This window comes from Capricornis sumatraensis, chromosome 11, assembly GCF_032405125.1.
Source record: "Capricornis sumatraensis isolate serow.1 chromosome 11, serow.2, whole genome shotgun sequence".
Classification (NCBI taxonomy): Eukaryota; Metazoa; Chordata; class Mammalia; order Artiodactyla; family Bovidae; genus Capricornis; species Capricornis sumatraensis.
Window position 1 is genome coordinate 48,155,662 of NC_091079.1, and position 21,512 is coordinate 48,177,173.

Genomic DNA, 21,512 nt, shown 5'->3' on the forward strand with positions numbered 1-21,512 from the left:
GAATTGATGCTTTTGAACTGTGGTGTTGGAGGACTCTTGAGAGTCCCTTGGACTGCAAGGAGATCCAACCAGTCCATTCTGAAGGAGATCAACCCTGGGATTTCTTTGGAAGGAATGATGCTAAAGCTGAAGCTCCAGGACTTTGGCCACCTCATGCGAAGAGCTGACTCATTGGAAAAGACTCTGATGCTGGGAGGGATTGGGGGCAGGAGGAGAAGGGGATGACCGAGGATGAGATGACTGGATGGCATCACGGACTCAGTGGATGTGAGTCTGAGTGAACTCCGGGTGATGGTGATGGACAGGGAGGCCTGGCGTGCTGCGATTCATGGGGTCGCAAAGAGTCAGACACGACTGAGCAACTGAACTGAACTGAATTGGTTTTGAGTTGTCGTGGTTTCATTGTCATTTGTTCCTGAAATTTTTTTATTTCCCTTTTGATTTCTTCAGTAACCTGTTGGTTATTTAGAAACATGTTGTTTAATCTCCATGTGTTTGTGTTTCTTATAGTTTTTTCTTGTAATTGATATCTAGTCTCATTGTGGTCAGAGAAGACGCTTGATACAATTTCAATTTTCTTAAATTTACTGAGGTCTGATTTGTGACCCAAGATGTGGTCTATCCTGGAGAATGTTCTATGTGCACTTGAGAAGGAGGTGTATTCTTCTGCATTTGGATGGAATGTCCTGAAGATATCAATGAAATTCATCTCGTTTAATGTATTATTTAAGATGTGCTTCCTTATTAATTTTCTGTTATGATGATCTGTTCATTAGTATGAGTGGGGTGTTAAAGTCTCCTACTATTATTGTGTTACTGTCAATTCCTCCTTTTATGTCTGTTAGTGTTTATCTTATGTATTGAGGTGCTCCTATGTTGGGTGCATAGATATTTACAATTGTTATATCTTCCTCTTGGATTGATCCCTTGATCATTATGTAGGATCCTTCCTTATCTCTTGTAATCTTCTTAATTTTAAGGTCTATTTTATCTGATATGAGTATTGCTACTCCAGCTTTCTTAGCTTCCCGTTTTCATGGAATGTATTTTTTCCATCCTCTCACTTTCAGTCTATATGTGTCTTGAGGTCTGAAGTGGGTTTCTCATCGACAGCATATATATGGGCCTTGTTTTTGTATCCATTCAGCCAGTCTGTGTCTTTTGGTTGGAGCATTTAATCCATTTTTAAATGGCTTAAGATGGTAAAGCTTCTGTCTGAAATGCAGGAGACCGGCATTCCATCCCTGGGTTGGAAAGATCCCCTGGAGAAGGAAATGGCAGGCCATTCCAGTACTCTTGCCTGGAAAATCTCATGGATGGAGGAGCCTGGTAGGCTACAGTCCATGGGGTCACAAGGAGTCAGACATGACTGAGCAACTTCACATTCACTTTCACTTTCTTTGATCCATTTACATTTAAAGTAATTATTAATATATATGGTATTATATTGCCATTTTCTAATTGATTGGGGTTAACTTTGTAGATATTTTTTCTTCTGTTGTATTTCTTGACTACATAAGTCCATTTAACATTTGTTGTAAAGCTGGTTTGAATTCTGGTACAGAATTCTCTTAACTTTTGATTGTCTGAAAAGCTTTTGATTTCTCCATCAATTTTGAATGAGATCCTTGCTGGGTACAGTAATCTTGGTTGTAGATTTTTCCCTTTCTGTACTTTAAATATATCCTGCCATTCCCTTCTGGCCTGCAGTATTTCTGCTGAAAGATCAGCTGTTAAGCGTATGGAGTTTCCCTTGTATGTTACTTGTTGCTTCTCCCTTGCTGCTTTTAATATTCTTTCTTTGTGTTTAATCTTTGTTAGTTTGATTAGTATGTATCTTGGCATGTTTCTCCTTGGGTTTATCCTGTATAAGTCTCTTTGTGCCTCTTGGACTTGATTGGCTATTTCCTTTTTCTTATTGGGGAAATTTTCAACTATAATCTCTTCCAAAATTTTCTCATACCCTCTTTTTTTCTCTTCTTTTTCTGGGACCCCTATAGTTAGAATGTTGATGTGTTTGATATGGTCCCAGAGGTCTCTGAGACTGTCCTCAGCTCTTTTCATTCTTTTTATTTTATTCTGTTCTTCAAAAGTTATTTCCACCATTTATCTTCCAGCTCACTGATTCATTCTTCTACTTCAGATATTCTGCTATTGATTCCTTCTAGAGTATTTTTAATTTTGGGAATTGTGTTGTTTGTTTCTGTATGCTTATTTGTTAATTCTTCTAGGTCTTTGTTAATTGATTTTTGTATTTTCTCCATTTTGTTTTCAAGGATTTTGATCATCTTTACTATCATTATTCTGAATTCTTTTTCCAGTAATTTTCCTGTTTCCTCTTCACTTATTTGGACTTCTGTGTTTCTAGTTTGTTCCTTCATTTGTGCAGTATTTCTCTGCTTTTTCTTTTTTTTTAAGTTATTGTATTTGAGGTCTCCTTTTCCCAGGCATCAAGGAAAGTTGAATTCTTTCCTTGAAGAAGGTTGAATTCTTTCTTCCTTTTGGTTTCTGCCCTCTTAAGTTGATCCAGTGGTTTGTGTGAGCTTCGTATAGGGTGAGATTTGTGCTTAGTTTTTGTTTTTGTTTTTGTTTTTCCTCTGATGAGCAAGGCTGAGTGAGGTGGTACTCCTGTCTGCTGATGATTTGGCCTGTATTTTTGTTTTGTTTGTTGTTTAGATGAGGCGTCCTGCACAAGGTGCTACTGGTGGTTGGGTGATGCCAGGTCTTATATTCAAGTGGTTTCCTTTGTGTGAGTTCTATTTGATACTCCCTAGGGTTAATTCTCTGGTAGTCTAGGGCCTTGGAGTCAGTGCTCCCACTCCAAAGGTTCAGAGTTTGATCTCTGGTCAGGAATGAATATTCCACAAGTGGTTTGTTATGGCATTAAGGGAGAATAAACAAATATCCAAAAATGAGAAACCAAAGATGAACCCCAGACAAATGGCAGTTACAAAATCAGGCAAATAAGTATTAAAATAATGAAATATACATATATACACCCGTGAGCAAAGTGAAAACAGTCCAACAAAAATAAAGTACAATAGATCCAGTGAACAAAGGAAATAAAAAATTACATTTACCAGTTAAGAACAAAACTAAGGCTTAAGCACAAACTGGAAAACAAAACTAAAGCAAGGTGGCAAGTGGGGAATAAAGCAATGAAAAAAAAAAAAAAACTAACAAATATCTTGAGAGGAAAGGAAAGAAAGAAAAGAAAGAAAGGATACGCTAAGTTAAATAGAGGTAGATGAAGTTTATATAAGATTACCTCCAAAGAGAAAAGAACAGTAGGAAAAGCAATCAAGGGAATTAATGTAGAAAAAATATAATAGGTTTAAAAAATTAAAAATAAAAATTATAAAAAAGAAAAAAAATGGAAGAAGAAAGAAAAAGGGTGGGGGGAAACTCAACAGAACTGCAAGAGCCCAATGTAGAGGCAGAGGCTTATAACAACAATAGAAAGTGTGACTGAATATACACATATACATATATACCCATAAGCAAAATCAATACAGTTCAACAAAAATCAAATACAATAGATTCACCCAGTGAACAAAGGAAACCAAAAACTATATCTTCCAGAACAAAACTAATTACAGCACAAAGTGAAGAATGTTGCATTTTAAGCCAACTTTTTCACTCTCTCCTTTCACTTTCATCAAGAAGCTCTTTAGTTCCTCTTCGCTTTGTGCCACAAGGGTGGTGTCATCTGCACATCTGAGGTTATAAATATTTCTCCTGGCAATCTGGATTCCAGCTTGTGTACCCATTACCTGCAGCCATTTCCATATACGCTGCCTCACTGGACCACTCTAAGTGAAGAGACAAACTAAAGCCCCCCAGCTGGTAAAGAGCAAAGCCAGGAGTGGAAAATTTATGCTCTTCTTGTATATCCTATGGCCTCATGTAGCTCAGATTTCTCACAGTTCCAGTACAATTTATTAGGAGTTTAACAGTTGGCAATAGAGGGCCTGTGTAAACTTCTCTTCATGGTATCATCTGGTCCTGCTTGTCCTCCAGTTTATTCATGATTCTGTCCTGGAGTAGAGGGTGTGAGAGCTTTAAATGCACTTATATCCTCATGATCCATCAGCTCTGTTGCCTTTCATCACTCACTTCTGCATGGTGGATCACAACCAATCAATCACCAACTCAGGAGAAGCGCTCCTGCTCCCTCCAACAGCTCGGGGAAAAAGCCCACAGCAGTATTTTTGCCGGGAGAATCCCATGGACAGAGGAGACTGGTGAGCTACAGTCCAGGGGATCACAAAGAGTCAAATGAGACTGAGCACACAAAATGCATGCCGCCCCATCTCTCCTCTCCAATCATCTATTTATTTATTTTGATTTTTTTATTTTGTATTGGAATACAGTTGCTTTACAATGTTGTATAAGTTTCTGCTGCATGGAAAAGTGAATCAGCTATATGTATACAAATATCCCTCTTTTTTGGGATTTCCTTCCCATCTAGGTCACCACAGAGCATCCAGTAGAGTTCCCTGAGTTATACGGTAGTTTCTCATCAGTTATATATTTTATATGCAATATCAATAGTGTACATATGTTAATTCCAGTCTCCCAATTCCTCCCACCCTCCAGTCACCCATTTAAATGCTGTAATCAGTCTCTCTAGACCATCCTCCCACTCCTGCCCTTTTTGCCTACACTCAATGAAACTCCTGTCACAGGGGATCTCCCCTACAGCTCTAACCATGGGCTTTCTACAAAATGCCCTTCTTCTAGCACCTCTAGGTTGTGAGCTCATCCACGCGGCCCTCTCAAGTAAGAGCTGCTTACCTCTTGCTCCCCAGAATCTACAGCATTTGAAGAACGAAGGGTGGCCTGGAAATGAACAGTCAGAATTCTTCTTGTTGCCTGCAACCCTGCCTCCTTCATATCTCATTTCACGTTCACACTCCTGTCACTCTACGACACTCTGTGTTTCCATGTCACTATCATATAATGTTTCCCTCGACACTTTCCAGAACTCATTGAAAAGTTAAACAAGTCAATCTTTCTCTTCATCCCTTCTCTTGGGCAAGTTTAGAGTCTATGTGGATAATCCAAAAACGACTGAATTCCTTGACCTCCTCAATTTAAAGGCCTTTTTGTTTTATTCCATTTCAACCACACCCCACCCCATGGTCTTATTCTGGAAACTTGCCAACACCCAAAACAGCCTCAAGTCTTGAGCTCTGGTATATGACACCACGAACTTTAAGTTCTTCAAACTCTGGGTGACCATCACCATTCCTATAGCTTCAACTATGAACTTGGCTTAATTTCTCTCCTCAGTTCCACTACCTTGGAGACATTTTAACTTAGATGCCCCAGGAGCACTAAATATTTATCGGGACTCCAGTGAAATTCTACATGATACAATCGTTTCAAGAATAAATTCTCTCCAGAAGTCAGCTCCTTCTTCTGATGTTCATGTTTCTCTTAATGGGAAAGCCATTCTCTCAGTTACAAAGCATTACATTCACCCAATTTTTCCCTGGATGAGAGATTATGTAGGCATGTATGTATGTATGTATTTTATAGCTTACTTTTTTAATTAATTTTTATTGAAGTACAGTTGCTTGAAAATGTTGTTAGTTTCTACTATATGGAAAAGTGAATCAAAGAATAGATAACTGATGAGAACCTACTCTATAGCTCAGGGAATTCTAATCAGTGCTCTGTGGTGACCTAAAGGGGAAGGAAATCCAAAACATAGGGGATATATGTATACATATGGCTCATTCACTTTGCTATACAGTGGAAACTAACACAACATTGTAAAGAATGTAACAAAACATTATATTCACTTTTGATATTTCCCTTCTTCTGAAATAACTTTTAAATTCCTCTTATTTTTTCAATGCCACCTTTATTACTATAGTTTCTACCACCATTGACCTAGAGAGAAACAATTGTAATAACTTCCTAAAATTTCTGCCTATCTAGCCCCATGATTTCCACAGTATTTCATAAATATTTGTAAAGTAAATTCATGCATGCATGCATGAACAAGTCCTCCCCAGAACTAACGAATCCTGTTGCTGTTCAAAAAGTATTGCTTCCACTTTCTAAGGAACGAAATGGTCTTTAGCCAAATATTCGAGTTCTTCTCTCATCTGACCTCAAATGTTTTTCTAGCCACTTCTCCTTTATGCACAATTCACTTCTACTCAAACGTTTTCATAAGCCAGTGGGTCTCAAAGTATAGTCTGCAAACCAGGAACACCAGCATCTCCTTAGGAACTTGTTAGAAATGAAGTTTGGGGGGACCACCCAAGACCTGCTGAATCAGCAACACTGGCTAACGTGGAGGCATGGCAAAGTCTGAGATTATGTTCACAGCATCACACACATGTCAATGTCATTCTCTGAACTTGTGATTTCCTCCTCTACTTTCCTTTCTATAAAAATTATACTTTCGTATTTCAAAGCTCAAGTCAAATGCTATCTTTTCTCTGAAAACTTCCTTGCTCTTCCAGTACCATCTAGTTGCTAATTCCACTTACCAGTCCCTTCTCTGAACTCCCATATAAGGTGAAGTTCTTTATAAACTGTTAATGGCACTCACAGCACACTATCAATATGTGTGTGCTCACCTGCTCAGTCATGTCTGGCTCTTTGTGACTCCATGGACTGCAGCCCGCCAGGCTCCTCTGTCCGTAGAATTTTCTAGGCAAGAGTACTGGAGCAGGCTACCATTTCCTATTCCATGGAATCTTCCTGATCCAAGGATCAAAACTGCATCTCCAGCGTCAGCAGGTGGATTGTTTATCTTTGCATCACCTAGGAAGCCCCAATAGGTAATAGTTCACATCTATACATAAGCAATCAATGCTGAGGCCAAAGTTTTAATGTATCAAGATCAAAGGCAAGCTCTAATCCAGAAGAAACCATTATATATATATATCTTTAGTAAAGCTGAAACCTAACAAGTATCATAAGAAAATCCACCTTATTAAAAGTAGAGATGGCATTTCCGTAAAACACTGGTGATGGCCACTCAGCAATGGAGTTTGTGACAGCCACTGTGCTTCCTAGAAAAGAAGTTGTGGGAAGAGTCTCATGATTAAAGTCTGTCTCCCATCCAAATGTCAGCAATAAGTACATCTAAATTTCTCACTTGTACTTGGAACAGGGCTACAAATTAAATAGGTACAATTCAGCCAATATTTACAAAGCACATACTATGTGCCAGGCACTTTTTGGCTACTGAGAAGCAGTGGAAAGATCTGTGAAGAATACAATCATCATTGTAACAGGGAAAACAGGACGTCATCAGATAACCAAGGTGTCTATCACATACTTGATCGTTGCCTAGAGTTAGTGTATTTCTAGGACCTCTCATCCCTTACTTACCTGTACTCCAAGATGGCTATTTCAGCATAGAGGTAGTCAAACAGATGAGTCCTTGGCCACTTACATTATAATAAAATCTTGCTATAGTTTATGTTTTATAGATATTTACCCACCAATCCTACAATTTTAGCAAGACCTAAACGTGTGCTTTCTTATTTTATTAGAAAAACAATAAATTATTAGAGAATTTCCTTTCACCAGTTAGTGTCATCACTTTGGCTTCCCAGGTGGCTCAGTGGTAAAGAATCCACTTGCCATTGCAGAAGACGCAAGTTCAATCCCTGGGTTGGGAAGATTCTCTGGAGAAGGGGATGACTGCCTATTCCAGTATGCTTGCCTGGAGAATCCCACGGACAGAGGAGCCTGACAGGCTACAGTCCATGGGGTCGTAAAGAGTCAGACACAACTGAGCACACACACAAACACTGTCATCACTTTCACAGATTCAGCAGTAAAGAGCAAGGAGCAGAGGTTCCAGTACTGGAAACCAGGAAATGTAGAAAGCAGAAAAGATGCAGGGAAGCTAATGAGCATTCACAGTAACCTCTTCTTGCTTTGCACCATGGGTAACATTCCCTGATTTGGAACTGCTTTTTTTTTTTCTTTTTCTGAGTTCATGAGTCCCAGAATGCCCCTGAGTTCAGAGGAACATCTTGTATAAGCGTCCTGATGGTGTCCAAAAGGCAGAGGTCTCTGTCTGAGTGATTGCAGAAGTTCAAATAGAATTTTTAAAAAGTCAGTTCTTCTCTGAGCAGGAGGGAGACTCTCTCAAAGGTCAATTAATAATTTCTCATATTCAAGCTTGTAAAGACCTCCTCATTACAGCTTCTGATTATATTTAGCAATTCTATGCACTCACATTAAACCAAAACAGGATAATAACAAATTTCAAACGAAGACCTTTAGAGTCAAGATCATCGACTTTACACTCAAGGCTATAAAGCAAACTCAGCTATTATTTTGTCTCTCATATTCTTAGACCACAAAGACTAAATAAAAGAAATAATCAAGTGGATGTGGTAAACTGTGGCATGGATTCAAAATACATTCTTTCACTAAAGGTAAAATATTTACATACTAACAGTGTACAATGTTGGAACTCTTTCTAATGGGAGTTAGAAAGACTGCCTGTTCTGAAAACTAGAAAGGGGACCATCCCAATAATCATGGTGACTGCTGAATCCCTACATGACACACACCACCCGAAATGTCCTCAAGGAAAACAAATGCTTGAAAATAGATTCTATGATTGGCAGCATCTGGGCTTCTCAAGGTTTAATTCTAGAATTAAAACATGGTATTTTCTTCTGAGCAATATATCCATCGGATATATCATAGAAAATGAATCAACAAGACTTCATTTAGGGGTAGTCTAGTCAATTAACTATGAGACAAGATCAATTAAATCTCACCCATCTTCCTTTTTGGCCGATAGAATCATTTCTTCATTAGTCACACTTCTACTTTTCCACTTCTCTTTTTTAAAATATTAATAGCACAGACTTTTTTAATATTAATAACTATGCTCTGTTTATGTGGCTACTACTTCAGAGAGTGTGCAAGAAAAATAATGGAAATCCAGTCAAATTGAATCAAATTTTCAATTGGTTAGGAGCTCTCAATTTCAATGGGAAATGAGGTTAAAAGTACTTGCTTTAAAACGAGCCTTGTTAATTAGTGTAAAATTTAATTGTCCATATTTTCCCTGCTCCCAGTTACCAAGGCTAAACAAAAATTTGTTATATTTATTTGATTATTCATTTCCTCCTATTGAGGGGGGCAGAAGAAAAAGGCACTTCTGAATTTAAACTTCAAAACATTGAAAGTTCTTAAATTTTTATAAGTACCTTTTAAAATATCACATCCAGCAGCTAGAAACTCAAAGTAAAAAAAAATTTCCTTTCTCCTCCCAAAGAAATGTTTTTTCCTCACTAACAAGTGTCCTATTTATAGTTTTTATTCACGTGTCACATATATAGTCTTCAGTTATTCTAAATTCCTAAAATTTAGACTACTAAAGTCTCATTTGAGCCAGAAAAAATTTTTTAAAACCTCAAGGCATCAATTTTATTTCAAGAAATCTTAGGTAATTCTTAAGCTGTCACAATCAATTTAATTTTTGAGGAGCCATTATTAAATAAATAAAATGAATTTAAGATACTCATTCAATGATCTGTTGTCTAAGTAAGCTATTGACTACACTGTTATTATCTGGGACTCAAATAAATGGCCTCTCTCACATCTTGCAAATGACACTAAACAAACGAGTTTTCAGTTGAACAAACTGCTAGAAGCCAAGAGAACAGGGATAGTAAAGAACATTCCATTCTGTTCTTGTAGAAGCTAGTCAGGAGGAGTTTTAGTGATACTGGATGGTGCTAGCTTGAGTGAGTGAGTGAAAGTCGCTCAGTTGTGTCCAACTCTTTGTCACCCCAAGGACTGTAGCCCATCAGGCTCCTCTATCTATGGCTCCAGACAAGAATACTGGAGTGGGTTGCTATTTCCTTCTCCAGGGGATCTTCCTGACCCAGGGATCGAACCCCGAGTCTCTCGCATTTCAGGCAGATTCTTTACTATCTGAACCACCAGGGAAGCCCAGTACTGGTTTAATTCAATTCTATTCTATTCTATTTAATTCAATTTGGCACATATTCAGCACCTCTTGTTTGTAGGGACCAATATGGTGGATCACAACTGACATTTAGAGACCTAAACTTGGAAAAGACTTTGGAAATCATCTATCTAGTCCATTGGGCTTCAAGCTGTATCCTAAGGCAGTACTTGAAGAGCCCTAAAAGGTACGACAGGAAGGCTAGATCACGCAGCTTCTGGATGAACTCTCTTCCCTCTTCTGCAGGAAATGCTTTGCTTTTAACTGTCACATATTAAAATGCCAAGTATGACTTTAGTTCTAAAATGTTATTGTTACTAAAAAAAAAAAGTTTGAAAAAATAACTCATTTAACCCATTCCCCAAAATATAAGATGAGGAAACTGAGATTGGAATTTAAGTCACTGCTGAGGGACTCATAAATAATTTATGGAAAAATGAGAAGCTCCAATGAATATGATTTCCTAGTTACCACAGAGTCACAGAGCCTAGATCAGTACCTTGTAAATGTTGAACTGAAAAACAAAAAAAAAAAGATTTGCAGTGATGATACAGGAAGATAGAGATAGATAGACAGATATTTAGATAGATATTAATAGATAAATTATATTCAAGAGATTCTATCTTCTAGGGGCTTCCCAGGTGGCACTAGTGATAAAGAAAACCTGCCTACCAATGCAGGAGACATAAGAGGTGCAGGTTCAATCCCTGGGTCAGGAAGATCCCTTGGAGGAGGATATGTCAAGCCACTCTAGTATTCTTGCCTGGAGAATCCTATGGACAGAGGAGCCTGGCCAGTTGCAGTTCATAGGGTCACACAGAGTTGGACACAACTGAAGCAACTTAGCACATACATTTCATCTTCTTCTTTATAGCACATTTCAAGCGCCTCATTTACAGAAAATACATGTGTGCACACTCAGTTGCTCAGTTTGATCCTTCTGATACCTCTTTGCAACCTCACGGACTGTAGCCCACCAGGCTTCTTTGTCCATGGAATTATCCAGGCAAAAGTACTGGAGTGAGTTGCCAATTCCTCCTCCAGGGGATCAAACTCAACATTTCCTGCATTGGCAGATGGAATCTCCACCACTGAGCCACCTGGAAAGCCCCAGAGAAAACACATGATGGAAACATTATATAAATTGCACATATTCTTAGACTTATTTCTAGCATTAGGAAAGGATTAAAATGAAAGAAATAAAACAAGTATAGCATATGAGATCCAAAGTTTTGAATTTACTAGGAAAGCAAAGAGAAAGCCTCCTAAAGAAAATAAGAAATGGTGTGTACACTGGTTGTATTGCAAATGAATGGAGAATTATGAAATGAGGCCTGAAAGCCAAACTGAAGGTAAAGATGGGGACCAGAATGAGAAAGAGAACTTAAGAGGAAAATAATATTAATGGCCAAAATAATAATAACAACCAAAATATAAGTGAAAATCAATTGTGCACATATCAATACATATTATCTTAAAAAATTTGTCTGTATATATTGTTGTACGTTTTTGATATTTTGTATTCCAGACCACTTTAATGACCTACTATCAGTAAAACATGTACATTCTGCTGTTTCTCCAGTTGAAATGGGCATGCACAGCACCTAATTCTACTACTGATGGAACTTTATGATGTGTTTGGCTGGATGATAGATGCAGTTGGTATCAGAAGAACAAAGAAAAGCTATATAACTCATGCTGGGACATCGAACCTTGGACTTTAATCTCCTTAGCCTGAGTTAAATAGCTTCATTTCCCCAAGTAAATAAAACCAACAGAAATACTAAAAACTTACCCTACATTTTGTGCATGCTTCAAAGAACCAAAACACCATCATCAATATGCATAATTCAAATCAACCTAAAGTAAAATCGATATGCTCTTCACAGTGAGCAAACCTGAGATTTCAAAATATCATGAAGTAAAAAATAAGAAGATAAATCAATGTGGTTTATTATCCACACCTACCCATTTTCTCACCCTGGCATCAGTCATAACTTCCATCTACTTGACCCGTATCTCTCAGGTAGATGTATCAATGATTACTAATAAAATAATAATCTTCATTTTCCCTAGTTACCTACCTTTCACCATGAGATGATCTTGTTCTGAAACACACAGTGGAGGTAAATAACGTGGTAACAAAACATTAAGAATACTAAAGGTGGTACCACAACAAGGAGGTGAAATGCAAGAAAAGGGGTTTTAAATAAATAAATAATAGCTTTAATTCTAGATTTATACAATATGAAATTGTAGAGGAACATTAAAATGAAATGTTACACCTGATGAACATTATGCAGCAAAGGGAATTCAAATACACATCGCAATATATTAGTTTACACTATAGGGGGGGAAAGCAAAAGAAAAATTATGAGCATCACAAAGGCACACAGCTCACTTTAAGTAACTGAAAACAATTGACGAAAGTTATTCATAATTATTGTAACTCTATGTCTCAGTTGGTGAGCGTGCCTTAGTGACCTATTTAGTTTAATGCCAGACTGATATTTAATACCACTGTAGTGACATATCTTGTTAAGCTGGACTATAATGGGATCGTCCAAAAAGTTTCTTCAAATTGCAAATCTTTGTTTTTTCTGAGGCATTCCATTAAACTACACATTCTCCAGAGAATAGCAATATTTAAATACATGACATTGTATCACATCCACACACTCTTGCTGTGAAAAAGCACATATTAAGTTTACTGGAGAGGAATTCTCTATAGAAATATTTGGAATTTCCCCACCTATCCCTAGCTCGAACTTTTAAGTAAGAGTTTAATAAATCCTCTTTTGAATCAAGAAACTTTTTTCTAATATCTTTCAGGAAACTTTTAATTTCCTATATATCTACAGTTCTCTAGTCAACTGCTCAGATAATAAAATGCATGTTCATTAAATTCATGGCACCAAGTTGGTCATACTGTCTAATACTTTGAGAGACAGTATTATCACTTCAAATGATCTCAACATCTTGTAGAGATCAGAAACAAAAGGTAAAAAAGAGAAATTGAAATTCAGAAGGCAAACCCAGTTTCACAGGACTAGATGTGGGCATGGGGAATAAGAAAACAGCTAATGACTGTGGTAGAACTTTATCCACAGTATTGGAGAATTAGAAATTGAATGACATGATAAGGAATGCAGGAATCATTGAGTATTCTGTTATTGCAAATGGCCAGGATTGGGATCTCCATATCAAGAGGATATTGAAAAGCTCATCCTTTAAAAGGAGAAATATCTACACAAGGGATGGGCAAAACGTAGCCTGCCTGCCAAATCCAGTCTGCTGCCTGCTTTGTAAGTGGATAAAGATTTATTAGGATACAGTCATGCTTACTCATTTTTGTATTGTCTTTGGCTGGCTTGGTGGCTCAGACAGTAAAGAATCCACCTGCAACGCAGGAAGACTGTGGTTCAATCCCTGGGTTGGGAAGATCCCCTGGAGAAGGGAATGGCTACCCACTTCAGTATTCCTGCCTGGAAAATTCGGTGGACAGAAGAGCCTGGCAGGCTAGAGTCCATAGGGTCGCACAGAGTCAGACACGACTGAGCAACCAACACACACACATCCACAATACCACCATTTGTTTTAGAAAAAGAAGATATATACAAAAGTATGGTCACAACAAGCTGAAGGTATGACATGGTTCTTCCTCCCATTTTCAGTTTCCCAAATATGACTGTGGGCAGTGCGGCTGAGTTGAAATTACCTGTGAGGTCTAGAGAAGATGGAAGACTGTGACTTTCCTGTTGGTCCAGTGGTTAGGACTCTGCACTCCCAATGCATGGGTCACAGGTTCGGTCCTTGCTCAAGGAACTAAGATCTTGCATGCTGCATGGTATGCCCGAAAACAACAGGAAAACAAAAACAAAACAAACAAAAGCATTCTCACTTTATTTAAAAAAAAAAAAAAAAGGAGGAAGAGATTTGTTTCTGTCTACTAGGAATTGCCTTATGAGAATAAGAAGTAATTTCCTACACACTAAAACTGCCAGGCCTAACTCAATGGGAGAAAGGATCTTAATATGTCTCTTATTTTCTGCCAAGTAATCCTTCAGATTAAAGTCAAATTATTAAATAACGATAAACCCATACTATACAAAAAAGCTGTTCTTTTCTATTTAGGGTTCTTTAAAAAAATAGATCACTGTAAAATGTTGTAATATTTTCTTCCCTTGTTAATCACACTGACTTTGACAGATCTAGATTGCTGTTAACAGTTAAATTATTTCTTCTGCCCTTTCATCCTGAGAATCCTGTGATTCTGTATTCCAGTAAGCCTGAGCTTCAGACAATTTAAAACATGTAAATAAATAGATTGATTTCCTTTGTTTACATGTCCCTGTTTAACTGACATCAGCAATTAACTTCATTCTTATTCTCTAAGAATTTATTAGATCTCATGAATGCAGAGAGTTCACAGTCCAGTTCAGTCGCTCAGTTGTGTCTGACTCTGCGACCCCACGAACCACAGCACTCCAGGCCTTCCTGTCCATCACCAACACCCAGAGTTTACCCAAACTCATGTCCATTGAATCAGTCATGCCATCAAACCATCTCATCCTCTGTCATCCCTTTCTCCTCCTGCCCTCAATCTTTCCCTGTATCAGGGTCTTTTCAAATGAGTCAGTCATTTGAAAGGTGGCCATTCGCATCAGGTGGCCAAAGTATTGGAGTTTCAGCTTCAACATCAGTCCTTCCAATGAACACCCAGGACTGATTTCCTTTAGGATTGACTGGTTGGACCTCCTTGCAGTCCAAGGGACTCTAAAGAGTCTTCTCCAACACCACAGTTCAAAAGCATCAATTCTTCTGTGCTCAGCTTTCTTTATAGTCCAACTCTCACATCCATACATGACTACTGGAAAACCATAGCCCTGACTAGATGAACTTTTGTTGACAAAGTAATGTCTCATCCATTTTTGTCCTAAGTACATTCTTAACCTCCAATCAGTATATTTTCTCTTTAGCCCATCAGGGCTTGTTATATCATTTCACACAACGTAATTTCACATAAACCATACATGACCTTTAACATGCCAATGACTGTATCAAATGTTATGGTAAGTTTTTAAACGACTGAATTATTTGGGGAACACTGTAAAAATATAAAATAACAAAAAGATGTGAGGGAAACAAATGAATTGCTTAACAAAAATGGTTAAAGGGACTTTTTTTTTCTCCCTTGTGCTTGGGCACCCTCTCTGTGTCTTCCTAGCCCCTATTTTGCCTGTCTTTTTATTACGTAATATGACATAATCTACAAAAAAGCAAACTATTTTGAAAACTATATCTTTACATCATCATCCATTCCCCAAACCCCACAAATTCAATTCTAGAAACAAAGAGAAATGTACACATTTATTGTATGTTTTCCTGAAGGGAAGCAGACTTGATCAGTGGTAAGCCACACACACACACACACACACACAGAGACACACACACACACACACACACATGCTTGAGCTCTTCACCTGAGCTCTTCCAACCTCCGAAGCCCCTCCCTTTGCCCCTTCTGATCACACTCTCTCCAGGCATCCTCCACATTCTGCCCAGTCTCTCTTCTTCCACCAGCCACCCTACACGTGGTCCTCTCTGCCAACTGCCTCTGGGAGGTGCAGCCATGCCTTATACTCTGACTCTTCCTTACCAAGCTGGAAAAGACATTTTGGGGTACATTTCAATTTAATTGAAAAACCAAAAAACATGGACTTCCCCGATGGTTCAATGCTTAAGAAATCCCCTGCCAATGCAGGGGACATGGGTTTGATCCCTGGTCAGGGAAGAGCCCACATGCCGCAGGGCAACTAAGCCCATGAGCCACATCTACTAAACCTGTGCTCTAGAGACAGGGAGCCACAGCTACTGAGCCCACGTGCTGCAACTACTGAATCCCTCATGCCCTAGAGTCCATGTTCTGCAACAAGAGAAACCACCACAATGAAAAGCCTGCACACTGCAACTTGAAAGTAGACCCCTAAATCCACAACTAGAGAAAGCTCGCACACAGCAATGAAGACCCAGCACAGCCAAAACTAAATTAAGCAATTCTAGAAAACATTTATAAAGTGCATGTAATCTATGCACAAAGTCGATGGCTAAGTGCTAGAAAAAGAATCAGTTGAGTAACAAAGGACATTTGCATAATTTTGGCCCTAGAAGAGGGTTGGGGAGTACATGTTCCCCTGATCAGTCATGTCTGACCCTGTTGAGACACCATGGACTTAGCCCACCAGGCTCTTCATGAGATTTTCCAGGCAAAAACAATGGTGTGGGTTGCCATTTCCTACTCCAGGGGGTCTTCCCTTCCCAAGGATCAAACCTGCAACTCTTGCATCTCCTGTGTTGGGAGGTGGGTTCTTTACCACTGCACCACCTGGGCTGTGAAAGATAAATGTGTATTGGTTAAGCCCTGGTCTATATTGCCTTGTTACAGAAGCCCAAATTGACTAAGACAAAGAACACGCAATATGGTTAAAGTAAAAAAAAAGAAAAGGTTGGGTGCCAAAGATATAATTAAATGTTGTAGAAGTACTCAGAAATAAATAACAAATTTTTAGTTGGGGGGACTAGAAAATGACTATGTGAGAACAAGACATTTAAGCTATGAGTCCAATTTCAATGAGCATAAAATGCATTTCAGACTGAAGAGAGATGATAAACACAGGCAGATAAATGTGAAAGCACATTATGTGTTTGGGGAATATCATACTGACATTAAGATAACGGGACAATAAAGAGCAGAGGGAAATGGGAGGACGGTGGGAAATGAAATTGGAAAGTGACTTGGAGTCCATTCAGTCATTAAGCACATAATAACTGGGTGTCTACAGCGTGGCAACCATACCATGTCAGGCACTGGGGTACATGGCCAGTCAAAGTACACAACACAATTTCTCCTCTCGTGTGATTGTGCTAAAACATAATGCCAGGAACAAATCATTATAAACTGTGACAATCAAATGAAGGAGAGGTTAGTAGTGTGGAATCACATTGTATGGGGACCTCACCTGTCGGAAGCTTGGGTAAAAGCTTCTTTGAAGAGGGATATTAGAGTGAAGATCCCAAGGATTATATTTCATCACAAGAAAAGGTGAGATGACAAGAAAGTACTCCAAAGAGTGTCAAAGGGGAATTCCCAGACGATACACTCGTTAAGACTCAGCACTTCCAAAGCAAGGAACAAAGGTTCAATCCCTGATTGGGGAGCTAAGATCCCACATGCTTTATGGCCAAAAATTAATTAATTAATTAATTTCTGTATACCTACAAAACATAAAGGCATGAAAGCATGAAACTCGGTAAACAGGAAAGAAACGGTGTGTGGCCCCAAGTCTACCATCAGAGGATCGGGAATCACTGAAGGTGATGGGCAGTATTGATTTGAAAATGAAACTTTTTCCTGGACCAGAGAAGTCTATTAGGCTAAGGACTTGGCATACAGAGATTATCCCATTTAGCACAGCAGATGTGTTTCTAGCAACAGAAAGATCGAATCAGCAATACCTGAATCATGCTTACAGAGGTATATATTGTCAGCACCATCTAGACAGGGTGAAAGACTCACTGTTTCCTGCTCTGAAGATCTCCTGAAGCCATAGCATACCTCCAGCCACACTGGTTTGCAGCCATAGTTTAATGTAATGCTTAACCGGTACTTCCACATAGTGTGGATATTTTTGATACCCTTTCTAAAACCAAAGCATTAGTTCCTCATTGCCTGTGATCTTTATCTTGCTCGCTCTATCATTTCACTGGGCTTCCCTGATACCTCAGTTGGTAAAGAATCCGCTTGCAATGCAGGAGCCCCCAGTTTGACTCCTGGGTCAGGAAGATCCCCTAGAGAAGGGATAGGTTACTCACTACAGTATTCTTGGGCTTCCCCTGTGGCTCAGCTGGTAAAGAATCCACCTGCAATGTGGAAGAACTGAGTTCGATCCCATTTCATTAAACTCCTTCAGCCACTTGGAAAAATCAATCTTTATGTTTGGTAATATATCTTTTGCTTGATTTTGGGGGTGGTGGCAAGTCCATACATTTTCTGGCAGCCATCCTGAGTCAAAATTATTTACAGGAATATATAATAATGGTGAAAATGGAGACTGAAATTGAGGGCATTTGCAGTATAGTACAGTCATCCTCTTTGGTTGAGAGAGCAAGTCTAGCCCGGTTTGTCACATTAGCTCTTATTGGCTGAGAGACCCTGCTAGCACACGAAGCGCGGAAACAACTTCAGACAGTCTATGGTTGTACCGTACATGAATAAATATGCATACAGGTTACTTTTATTGTAGAAAAAAACACTTAGAGACAAATAGCACTATAATATGTCAGGTCCTTATAACAAATCAGGACACTTATTTGAACATATATTTGTGTGGATATTTTGTAATGATGTGATCCTATGGTTTTTTAATGATTGGCAATGTTTTTGTGCATTTAGGAGAACATGTTTTGGTATACACAAAATACATGAAGACATTAGTAAGGTGAGCTATAAAAGGATAATTCTGTCTTCTTGCAATTACAGAAATGACAGCTCCGAGTTGAGAAAAGATCCTCGCAGAAAAAGAACGTCATGGTGTCACTCCTGATAACTTCTGTTACAAGATCTTCTCCTCAAGTTAATAACATTACAATGAGCAAACACATATGCAAATGTGATAACTAATAATCAGAGGCAGAGTAACACATGACCAAGTGAGATTCACATTTGGGGGTGAGGTAGAGTATAAGGGCTTTGAATAAAGAGAGAGAAAAAAAAATGAGACAACAAAACGGAATGACTTGAGTGATAAAGATGAATTCACAGAGCTTGGGATCTTGGAAACTTTGGGGAGGGGGCAGTTTTGTGAAGAACAGTAGCTTGTTCATTTTCACTAAACGAACAAACTCTAGCAGAGAGGCAATGGAACTCATTCACTGAGTGGCTTTTGTTAACTGTCCTAGACTATGGCAACTTTGGCATTTTCTCCTTTCGACTGCCCCTGCTGCCCACTGACATAGCCAAAGAAGTCCAGGTCAGGCCAGGAGACTTAGGAAATTAAAGCAGTAATAGATGTGTTTTGGGTGGAAACTTCCAGTTTCAGCATGGAAAAGCGATTTAAGAGAGGGCAAAAAGGGAATACAAAGAGCTAACTCTTTGGAAAAGACCCTGATGCTGGGAAAGATTGAAGGCAGGAGGAGAAAGGGAAGACAGAGGACAAGATGGTTGGATGGCATCAGTGCCTCAATGGACATGAGTTTGACCAAGCTCTGGAAGATAGTGAAGGACAGGGACACCTGTCGTGCTGCAGTCCATGGTGTCACAAAGAGTGGGACATGACTGAAGACTGAACAACAACAACAAAGAATGGATTAAAGGAGGCCAGTAAAGAGATTAAGATAGCAGCCCAAGAAGATGGCTTCTTAAAAGAGATCACTTCATGTCCTGATAAATAGTTCTAGGTTTATCTTGTTATCCTTGATGGGTCATTTTGAAATTCCACTGCACAACAAAACCGGGAAATTTTCTTCCAGACTCTACTGAAGATCAAGACAAAGCACCTACTTCTTTTCCCCACTCCGAACTACTCCAGTCCATTGCCTTCTGACAGCCCCAGCCGTGAGTAGATTCACATCCGCTGCTACCCTTCCACTACCTGCTTTCAGAGCTGCCTCTGCCAGCGATCAGGGTGCCAATTTGATGAGCAGCCCTGCCATTCAGCTCTCAGGTAAGCAACAAGCAATGATCAAATGCCTTGTGTGTGCATTTTGCATTGTACATTGTCATTTCACACCTCCTAACAATAACTCTGCAAAGAAAACCTTATGCCCACTCCCCAGATGCAAAAAGGGATCATGCAGGGAGTAAAAAAGACCTGGTTCATATCACACACAGCTAGTCAACAACTGGGCTGATTTGAACCCAGGTCTTCTCTGACCTCAAAGTCCCGCACCTTCTCACGGCACTGTGCTGCCTCCTAGTGGAACATCCGCCTTTGACCCATTTTTGTAGTTCACAATACCAAATGAGTCCTTATTATTATTTCTTTTTCTGATGTACTCCTGAGGTTAAAATCACTGGTGGTTCAGAAGGTTAAAAAATCCACCTGCAAGGCAGGAGACTAGGGTTTGATCCCTTGGTTGGGAAGATCACCTACAGAAGGAAATGGCAAATCACTCCAGCACTCTTGCCTGGATAATCCCATGGACCGAGGAGCCTGGCAGGCTACAGTCCACGGGGACACAAAGAGTCCACACGACTGAGTGATTTTTCAGTTGCACTTCTCTTGAGTTTAGTTTTTACATTTTTATTGGAGTACAGTTGATTTACAGTACTGTGGTAGTTTCAGGTGTACAGCAAAGTGAATCTGTTATACATATACCCACTCTTAGATTCTTTTCCCATATAGGACATTAGAGACTGTTAAGTAGAGTACCCTGTGCTATACAGTCGGTCCTTATTAGTTATCTATTTTATATATAGTAATGTGTATGTGTCAATTCCAATCATCCAATTTTCCCTCCCTTCCGTATTACTTTTAAACTGCTTTGAAAATAAAAAGAAGATTGATATCCTGCTCCCTGTATAAGGCATACTGTGGACCCTAAAAAAGGATATACTGTTTCCTTAGATATTCAGTTATTTACCATTGCCAAGGGAAGGTTGATCAATAAGCTGTCTACATCAAGGCTATTGGTTAGATTTTGTAGGAAATAGGTCACAATTTTTTATAATTCCAAATTACTCTATTACCACCATTATTGAGAGCAGCAGGAAATATATCAAATGAAGATCACTGGACTTGGCTTAATAAAATGAGTATGCGTCGTTAGGCTTCCCTGGTAACTCAGGCAGTAAAGAATCTGCTTGCAATGTGGGAGACCCAGGTTCAATTCCTGGGTAGGGAAGATCCTCTGGAGAAGGGAATGGCAACCCACTCCAGTATTCTTGCCCGAAGGATTCCATGGACAGAGGAGCCTGGTGGGCTACAGTCCATGGACTTACAAAGAGTCAGACATGACTGAGAGACTAACACACCAATTAGAGGATGGAAAATAAAAGCTCAAAATAGCAATATTACTAAAATAATAATACCACCTACTATCTTCCAAGAACATTCAGAAGTTGAATCTTTTACTTTCCTAGGAGGCCTGGATTCTTGTCTGTTTTACAAATGAGAAACCCAAGGCCCAGAGAAGTTAGGAACCTGTCCAAGGACACAGAGCTCATGAATCCAGAGGCTGTAATTACAATCCAAGTTTACCTTACTTCAAGACCCTTGCTTTTCCTACTATGCAACTCTAGCTCCCTAGTTGGAAATCTCTCTTCTGTAGATTAAAGAAGTTTTCAAATTTATTTATATAAAGCATTACAAGAAGTACAAGGAGGAAAACAAAGATGAAGAAGACAAAAATAAATGATAGTGTGTCCCCTCCAAAACTCACCATGCAGGAAAATCTCTAAAATCTTTTTTAAGTCTTTCTTATTTTAGTGGTCTAGCCATCTTTTGGAGAAGGCAATGGCAACCCACTCCAATACTCTCGCCTG